This window comes from Lygodium microphyllum, chromosome 7, assembly GCF_053477565.2.
Source record: "Lygodium microphyllum isolate KBCC chromosome 7, Lygodium_microphyllum_v1.1.10, whole genome shotgun sequence".
NCBI classification, from domain to species: domain Eukaryota; kingdom Viridiplantae; phylum Streptophyta; class Polypodiopsida; order Schizaeales; family Lygodiaceae; genus Lygodium; species Lygodium microphyllum.
The window spans coordinates 147,044,721-147,055,029 of record NC_141141.1 but is presented as its reverse complement, the minus strand read 5'-3'; the positions used below and the strand labels follow the sequence as shown (position 1 = coordinate 147,055,029).

The window sequence follows — 10,309 nt, the reverse complement described above, 5'->3', positions numbered from 1 at the left end:
ATCAAAGTATATCGCCCTTACTCTACATATGCACAATAGGACAATAGGTTGTTGCGGACAGCAATTTGAGGGCATACTGTAATTTTGGCTAGTGTTCCAAATTCTAAATCTATAAGTTTTGAGGTATTTTAGCTAGGAAGTAAACATAAGTTTTATCTGTAAGGCGATTGCATATTACATGTATTATTGAGTAGTTATGGAAAAGGTTGCTTAGTGTATTGCTATACACTTTTTGTGAAAGGTTGCAGAGGACTTGCTTGCTATTTTGTGTCATTTTTTTATAATGGCAGAGAATAATAGAAACCCCATCATTGAGAAGCTAGACAAAAACAACTACTCATCATGTAAGTTCTATGTGATGAACTTCCTTATTGGAAAAGGCCTTTAGAAGTTTATTTTAGGTAAAGAAAATGAGCTAGAGTTGAGTAATTGTACGACTATAGATGAATTAAAGGTGTGGAAAGAATGGAATGCAAAGGACAAAAAGGTGATGTATTGGCTACCTGCAGTCATTGATAATATTATGCTCGGGTATATTAGGAATGCAGAAACTTCACATGCAACTTGGATCATTTTTCACAATATATTTTGAGTAAATATAAAGGCACTAAAGATTTAACTCAAGTAGGAGTTGAATACTTTGAAGAAATAGAAAAGGTCAATCTCACAATGATTATGTTTTGAAGGTGAGGAGCATTGCATATGCTTTGGGCAACAATTGATACAATGCTTGATGATGATGATTTGGTTTCATCTAGTTTGGGTGGCCTTAATAATGAAAAGGCTTGAAAATCATTTGTCACTTCTATATATGTACAGAAGTCATTTTCACATTTTGATAAGTTGGTCTCTCTCATGATTATTGAAGAGAATGTGTAGGGTGACTCATCTAAAAGAAATGGTGAACAAGTCCAAGCATTTTACTCATGTTTAGGAAGGGGATGTAGCAGATCCTCTTCAAGAGGCCAAAATAGGTTAAATAAAAAATTTAGTGAAATGCAAGTTTCAAGAGGCCATGGAAACTTTAGAGGTAGGGGGAGCTCTAGAGGAAGAGATGAATGGAAGAATAGGATTTTGGAAATTCTACTATTATTTGCTATTATTGTGGCAAAACAAGTTATAATGCAATCCATTGTTATGCTAAGAAGGATGATATGTACTGTGGTAAATTGCAACAAGGAAACTATGTAGCGACTTCATGAGACAAAATGAAGACAAAGATGAGCATTTGTTTATTATGTAGCATATGATGAATGCTATTACAAGAAAGGGGACACATGATGATATATGGTATGTTGATTCATATACATCTAATTATGTCACCGGTTGTGTTGAATGGTTTGAAGAGATGCATGATTTACAAAATCTAGATTATGTATAGATGAGTGATGATTCATGTCACAACTCACTATTAGTGAATTTGGGAATTTTCCACAAGGTTAAGACTCATGGTCAAAACTTTTTCTTTACTTTAACTCTCACACTGTTGCTCCAAATTTAATGTTCAATAGCTCAATAGATTTCATTTTTCATAAGGTTTCTAATAATGTGTCACATGATAGCTTTGGGAGACTTAAACATGTCTTATTGGAGTCCCAATGTCCTAAATAATGAAGAATAGGACTTGAAAGATTTTCAAATTTACTAAAATTTTGTTTCACCCAATTTCACACATTGATAAGATTCCCTTATCCTTACATTATGGCCAGACAAAGAGTCTACAAATGTATAATATGTGCCATCAATCACAAAGGATTAAGTGCATGTTGGCCAAATGATAGAGCAAGAATTGCAAGTTCGATTTAATACAAAAGGTTATTTTGTAGAAGACTTTAATTATAAGTGTAAATTGTTCACAAAAGAAAGTAGATTTGGACATATATTCACTTTAGATGTTGGAATTCATGCTATAAATGCTGCTATGTATGCTAAAGGAAAAAAGGAGTGATCGAGCATTGTTAAACAAGCAATACTTGTACAAAAAAGCTTATAATTGCTACTAAAAGAGTTTCAATAGATCTTGCATATGTGTAGCTCATGACTTCCTTAAAGTAGCTTGCTCATAGCCACAAGTTGCAAGTGTTTGATTTAAAGTTTCGTATCATAACCCAAAGAGTAAAAGGCTTCATTTGTGTCTAACTATTCGAAAGATCCACAGGGGATTCACTAGTAGTAATAAGGAGACATCACCTACGTGCAAGTAATATATGAAAATACCCCTCATCTACCCCCTATTTATGAGACCTTACCTTATAAAATGTACATTCCTTCCCTTAAATAACCCCCCTCCCTTACACTCATGTAGTACCATACGGTAAACCCTAGTGGACCCCTCGAGAGAAGATCATGATGTGTATTTTCTTTGAAACAAGTTTTATGTTCAAACTACAAAATTTAAAGAAGCATGTCTAGCAAAAGATCATTTTTGTAGCATAACCTTAACTTCAAAGTCTTTTTTACATTGATAATCTGGTTGACATCTTTGCTTGACTTGATTTCATAGGTTTAGTTTTAGAGCTCTCTTTGGTTTAAAGTTGGTGTTACGAGAGGATTTTTTTGTGCCAGGTACACGATGCCCCATCTAGAAACACAAGAAAACAGAATATGTCACTCATAGAATATTAAAGGAAGCTATTTGCTTATAAATTGTGTAATAAGAAGGTATTGTGACTTTGTACTTCACTTGAAAAAGGTTTAGGCTTCTCTAACATTGAAAAATGTGCTAAGCTTACCAATGAATGCTTTTGGCAAGTTGCAACATCTTAAGACTATGTGTGTCCTTATACAGAATATTTATGCGCTAAGCTTAACAAATGAGTGCTTTGTATGCGTTTCAACATCTTCAAGTTATGTGTGGATCTTATATTCAATCGTGGAAGTATTCATCTCATCTTGTTGCCCTACTATCGATGGAGGACCAATTATATACTATCGATTCTGAGAGCTTGAAAATTGGAACATTAGATTTGAAGTTCACTGCCCTCTTAATATAAGCAATCACCACATTCTCACAAAGACGGGGGACTGAAGAGAGTGGACTTACATAAACCAACAACATGAGACAGCTGTGGACACCAGGATAACACGCAACCTGCCACACACCAAATTTTAGTAACAAATAATCACTATACAATGATTTCAAATAGATCGCACGGATTTCTGGAACGCAATATCCCAGGCAGAGCCGTGGGGTGAGCCCAATTTCTGTTAGAGCTCAAGAATCAGACATGGACACAGAAACTGCAATACAGAATATCGCTTCCTTCTAAACATGAGATGTGATGGGACTAAGAGCTACACCTTACGACTCTCCCATCTCTTACTGATGATCACATGTGGATGTCAGAAAACTGATTAATCAGCCTCACAACTCAAACTAACTACGCGGAGCTCTCTGCTTAGTGAAGTTGCAACGTGTTCTTCTCCGAATTGATCCATTCATGTATTGCATCGGATTGGATATCTAGCCCGCGGCTTGCATGCATTTAAAATTTGAGCCCATCATCAGTCCAGTGCCAGTCCTAGCTAGACGCAAATGCAAGGTTGAAGCACAATACAAATCCTATAAATAGCAGAACTTGAAGGCCGAGTACTGTAGGACTATTTCCTATGCTGAAACTGTGTCCCCGCACACACACACACACACACATTCCCCACAAGCTCGCCCCAAAAACAAAGACGCATGACAGAGAAAGAGGACTGCCATAACAAGCGAAGAGCGAGTACGCCAGACAACAACTGCAGACGAAATTGATTCAAAGTCTTTGATTATGTGTTGATCAGCTGATGGATTGGCGTGCAGGCGCGGGAGAGCTTGTCTTGTTTCTTACAGGTTTTTGGAGGGGCCTTGGTCGCAGAACTTGCGGAGGACCGTTGTGCCAAGAAAACCGAAGGCGAAGAAGATCAAGGACGTCACAAAGAAACCCACCATCTCTTCTTTCTTTTCTTCTTGTTTCAATACGCTTTGAGCCACGCATTCCGCTGGTTCATAGAACGTCACTGTATTTTATAGCGTGACCTTCCAACTTCAATGCGACAAAAGGTCTATTCCTCCTCTCAAGGGTAAGAGGGTCACTAAAGTTCCGGGCCCCTAGGCTGACACCGTACTGGTCGGCGCCCAATTGAAGCCAATTCATTCTAAAATGAACAATACCTGACTTGAATTAAAATAACCAAGAAAATAGAAAAACCATGTGTGAAACAACTAGCTATCGCCATGCCATAGCTAAAATTTGCATTAAACTATAGCACACAAGATAGCCATAGCCGAATTGAATCAAATACGATGAGAATCATGATGAAAGGCTATTGCAAGAAATTCACCTCTCACAATGGTGGGTATTGAGTATCTAAAGATGTGTTATATTGGCATCCTCTTGCCTTTTATACCCTAGCCTAAAATAAGCTAATTAACCTAACTAAAAGGACATGGAATTTGTTTTATTGGAGTCCATTCCTACCCAAAAGTTTTATCCTCAAAACTTTGAAGAAAAAAAATAGTATATGGATAGTGGAAATGAAGTGAGAGTCCAATGCTGAAATACCCTTGTCGAAACATCATCAAAGGATCAAATAGTGTGTGAATAATAGACCGTGCTTGGAGTTAACTTAGTTCCTATGGAAGTAAAGAGGCTCTTCCAAAAGTTTCCTATGAATTTGGTATCCTTGTCAAAAACAATCTTCATAGGTAATCCATGAAATCTAAAAACTCCTTCCATGAATTTATCTGCCACTTGTTTTGATAAATATTGAATTTTGATAGATAAGAAGTGAGCTAATTTGGTAAGACGATCAACCATAACAAAAATACTATTCCAACTTTACTTAGGATAGGAAGACCTATAATAAAATCCATGCTTATATCAAACCATTTACCATGTGGAATGGATAATGTTTGAAGTAGGCCACTAGGCAAAAAGTTGAAATCTTTATTATGTTGACATGGTAAGCACTGCATCACATAATCCTTGACGTATTTCCAAAGTCCTTTTCAATAAAAACATTTACGGATCTTATCAGATGTCTTAAATAATCCAGTATGCCTTGCCAAAGGAAAAGAATACATCTCTTGTAATAAGTGTTGCTTGAATGATATTTCAGGAGTAAAGTATACTCTTCTTGTGAACCAAAGAAGTCCATTTTGCCACTTGTGATTGAACAATTCAGATTCACTACCTTGCTATAATTTTCTCATTATATTGGGAGTGCGCTTATCCAACAAGTATTCTTTCTGAATATCCTAGATCCAATATTTGTGCAGGATAGAGATAATAGAAATAAAACATGCCTATATACTAAATAATGTATTTGCTACTACATTATCTTTGCGTACCATATAGGAAATTTCAAAGCCATTTCCCTCTAATGTAGCTAACCACCTTCTTTGTTTGAGAAAAAGATTAGGCTATGAAAGAAAAATACTTCAGCACACTCGATGGTCAGTCTTAACTCTGAAATAATTGCCACAAATGTAGTGATATCACTTCTTAATTGCATGAAGAATGGCTTATTTTTTTTCTCATAGATGTGGAGTTTCCTTTTTTATCATCTAGCTTTCTTCATTCATAAGAAATAACACCATGATCCTTGCATAAAATAGCCCCAATAGCATGACTAGTAGCATCAACAAATATGGTGCATTTCTTGAAAAAAAATTGGGCATAGTAAAATAGGTGTTGAAATGAGAAGAATTTTCAACTCATTAAAGAAATTTGTGGATATAGTATCCCAAAAGAAATCTTTTTTCTTCAATCTATTAGTGTGAGAAGCTGCTACATGGGCATAATTGATGCTTGGAGGCATATTCCACGGTGGATTCTGTGAGGCTTTGCAGTGGATTATGTAAAATTATATTTATTGCCGGGGCTCGTACACAAGATGGATTCCTTATGTGAAAAGTTGATGGGGACACATGTCCTTTTCAGGCGTTTCGTTAATTTAATGTGTAAGTGGGTGATTCCATAGTGGGTAATTTCGCAAAATACATATTTAAATTAATGGACGTTTATGAGTTTAGAGTGCGCACTCGTAATAAATTAAGGTTAGGACTGAGTTCCAACCTATTTATTTATTTTGTAGCTGAAGACTGCTAGGTATTCACTTTTTTCGATTTAATTTTATTATTTTCTAACAATTGTGAATGCTTCAGTTGATGTGTAGAGCAGAGGTGGCGGTAATGCTGGGAAGCACTGGGCGATAGCATGTATTCAAGTTATTTAGAAGCAGTTATCATTTTTTATGGTCGCGCATCTTAGGCATGGTGCCAATATTTATTTTGATGCGCTTGACATAAATTTATTATTTTGTATGCGCATGGACACATGATTTAAATATTCATTATTGGACATTGTATTTGGGCACAGTCCGACTCTTTGGGTGCCCAATTGCTTTATTCTTTATTTGGAAAAAAGAAAACACAAAAGCTAAAGCATGCTAATTATAAATTTGGGGTATTTTTTAGCTTGGAGATGAATAATATATTAAATACATGCTTTGTGGAGCGCTCACACAAGGCATGGGGGGAGATTGTACCCAATTAGTCTTTTTGCTTCATGTCATGCAAATTTTCTCTCTTGGTTTTTTAGCAAAAAGTAGAGTTCTTTGTTCTTGGGGACCTTCTGACGCTCACTATGTACGCATACGGCATCCGATTTGCGCACCAGTGGTAGCAGAGCGAAGTTGAGATTGAGAGCTTCCAATCGCTTACCAACTCGCACAAAGACAAAGCTTCTAGAACGATCAAGCTCTACAGTCACTCTCACAGGAATCCATCGATATCAGTGTGTTCTTGGCAGTGAAAAATCCCCTACTACGTACTCAAATGGAGAAGGACCAGGCTTTACAGGCGAAGGACCACCCGAGAAGTTCCAATTGTTAAGTCTAATTCTACTCAGAGAATTTTAGTTTGATTAGTGATTAAGCTTAAGACTTAAGCTTTTAAAAAAAGCTTAGCACTTGAAAATTCACGACGCTGCGGCAGTAGGACATACTGGCGTTCGACGGCACCGTCCGATTTATATTAACGTCCTGGTCAATTTGACTTCGACTAAAAACATTTTTTTTTTAAAACAAGAGCTTTAATCTTAAAGCTTATTAAGCTCTAAAGGCTAAATTTCCAAGGATTCTAAGTCTCTCCCATAGCAAGAGTTCATACACACCAACTCTTGAACCAATTTTCAACCTCCCTGTAACCCCACATTCGCACATGTGCTTTGACAGAGCTAAGTTCTAGCATATAGATTGCTATACACAGTCTAAATGGACGAAGTATCCTCTTGAAAGAAGGTCGACATTAATTTCCATAGCCGTGAAGAAGAAAGATTTTTTTAAAAAAAGCCTTGTAATCATAAACTTGAGCTACGCTCATCCCACTAACAAGATTTCGAGTGTGTGAGGTTGTTTCAAATTTTGCAGGATGACCGATCAAAATATGGAAGATTTTATGGCCGAAGGTGATTTATCGGAACCAACAATGGAGCAAAAACTGTACCTAATTATGATGCAGCTTCAAGAGGAATGAAGAGCATGTCAAACTTTGCAAGCTCAATTGGCCAGTCTGCAACGATCTACTGCCGATCAAGATGGACCGCAATCTGAAGATATTATATGACGTACGATCGATGCAACACTTGAAGTGCAATCTATTTGGAAGGAAAGAAAGATAAGTAAAAGAAATTTCAAATTTCATACTTTCAATAGGTCACACGATGGAAAGACTGTACTTGCTTTTATTGGCCAGTTTGATGATTATTTCCATGAAGAACGGTATGCTGAAAAAGACAAAACTAAGTATGTCACTAATCATTTAGTGGACAGAGCATCCTTATGGTGAACTGTTGTCCACAAAAGCATTGATTGTCCTGCTACTTGGGAGACTTTCCAAAAGAAATTTTTGCAGAATTTTCTTCCATCCCAATTCCACGAAAAAGCAATCAAAGAGTGGGATCTTCTGTAACAAAGAGATCAGGAGCCTATTTTCCAATATACTGAGCGTTTTCGGAATGCTTTATTGCAACTACGAATGCTCGAAGATGTACTTGAGGCGACTCATAAGCTGAATTTTATGTCTAGGTTACTTGGTCACTTCTATGCGGAAGTGAACATGTTTAAGCCAACGACTCTCGAAGATGCAATTTTCTTGGCCCATGATGCTGAAGATAAGATTAACTTTCAAAGGTTCAATCAAAACTGCTTTGTTCCATCTTCATTTCGTAAAACTTGGACACAACCCCCTGCTTTACCAACAAATACAAATCCAAATCCTAAGCCATCTTTCGAGGCAAATCCCAACATTCCTAAACTTTCCGCTATTACCAATAATGTGTCTAAGGTCAAATCCATAGTCTGTTAGAAATGCCATCAACCTGGACATCTAGTGGCGAATTGTCAATCTAAAAAGCCAACTGTTCACATCAAATATTTGGGAGAAACTGAAGATGAAGACTATGAAGAAATGCCAGATTTCACGGAAGATGATGACAATAATGATACTACTTTAGATACTTTACCAGGTATACCAAATCCCCATTCTTTATTAACGATGAAATGTTTTGGGCATTGGAGCCCCAAGAGGAACACCAAGGAAAAGGGAATTCTCTTGCAAGAAATCTATCTTGTAACACCAACAAGCTTTTATTTCATTCTTTTGATCATCAAAACAAAGAAAACAGCAATTCTTCACGCAGCATCATAGTAGATTTCTCCCACGGATTTGATAGAATCAACCATATTCTTCAATATCTTCGCAAAATCCATCAATAGAACAAAGAACACAAAAGAATACAACATATTTGAATGGAAATCAATCACATATTATTCATCTTCAATGTCTTCATAGTTCTCTCTCTCAATCTCTCATATATAGTTACACTGTTTTGATAGAATTGACTATCTCTGACTCTCTCTCTCTCTCTCTCTCCATCAATAGTACATCATATCCTCACTACAATGCTCTCATAATAACCGTCAATAATCCTTCTTAGGTCGTGGATGCACCTCCCAAGAGGTATGTCTGATATGAAGAGTCACCAGAGCCACTACAATGTCTTTTCACAGCTCACTGTTGTCACTGTCACTTAGTCTTCTCTTCAATCTTTCGCAGCTGTTTCTTCCACTTGTTTTAGCTCTTTTGAACTTAGATTCATCCTTTCCAAAGGTTAGAAAACTTTTTCAAAGTCACACATACATTCTACAGAACACTTACAGAAGGTCTATAGAACAGTCGCAGTACAGCACCAGAACAGCTACAGTACAGTTACAGTACAGAGACAGAGCAAAGACAAAGGCTCTACTGAGGGTCTACAGAAGGTCATCAAAACCTCATAACTCATACTCAAACCATTCCAAACTCTTAAAAACTATTCAATAAGCTTTCAAAAGATCTCAATCTTCATCAATCATCAATCCATGCTTCATACAGAAGACAATCAGAACAAAACAGAAGCTATACAGAAGGTATACAGAACCAATCAGAACCTATCAGAACATCATAGAACCTCATATCTCCACTAAGAATCATCATGAACTTCCAAAACATAATCAATATCATCCAAAACTCTCTCAAATACTCCCCTTACAATCATACATTACTCTAAATCCATCAAAAAATCAATCATTTAGACCTAAAAAATAACAAAAATCAGTGAAAAATTCAGTCTTTTTCCACTCTCAACATATCCCCACACTTAGAAAGGAAGCGTCCTCGCGACCTAAGGAAAAGAAGAATATAAGTACACTAAAAAGCTCAATTTTGTCTTTCGTCAGATCTTCAATAATCTTGCCAAAACGCGACCCCAACTTATCACCTCTGATAGAAAAAACTACTAAAGGAAAACTCCATTATTCAATAACTCATCGGATTAATCATTTAAAAACCATAACAAATTTTTAAAGAATAGAAGAGGTTCTCTTCAGCTTTCCACCATAAGCTTGTCATCCACCAGCAATCTTTTGAAAAGAGCTCTCGAACAAGTATTCGCAATCAACACGAACTCATCACATACAATTAGGACAACACGTACACAAACACTAACACAACCATCTGAATGACACCTCCAAAAAGAGATATATCATTAAAAATCTTCCAAAATACATTGCAAAGGCATCAATGAAGATGATCCCTTTTAAAGGCTTGGTAGTTTTGGAAGTGATCCATGGAGAAGGATTCATCTACAAATATATTGGGAGGATTTTGAAAGAATTGCAAGCACCACATCCTTTCTAGCAAGACAAGGTATCTGCTAGGGAGACATAGGGCATGAAAATGCAGGACATCCAACTGGTGGGAGTCAATATTCATATTGACATTCAT

At 36.6% G+C, this 10,309-nt stretch overlaps 1 long non-coding RNA gene across 1 annotated transcript; it reads right to left on the bottom strand.

Annotated features, from left to right (window-relative positions):
- Positions 1 to 2,413: 2,413 nt before the first annotated feature.
- On the bottom strand, positions 2,414 to 3,978 carry LOC148034063 (uncharacterized). Its single transcript, XR_015691491.1, has 3 exons — positions 3,831 to 3,978; positions 3,044 to 3,091; positions 2,414 to 2,581 (listed from the first exon to the last, which is right to left on the bottom strand). It is a non-coding gene; the product is annotated as an uncharacterized LOC148034063 (long non-coding RNA).
- Between the last annotated feature and the right edge of the window lie 6,331 nt (positions 3,979 to 10,309).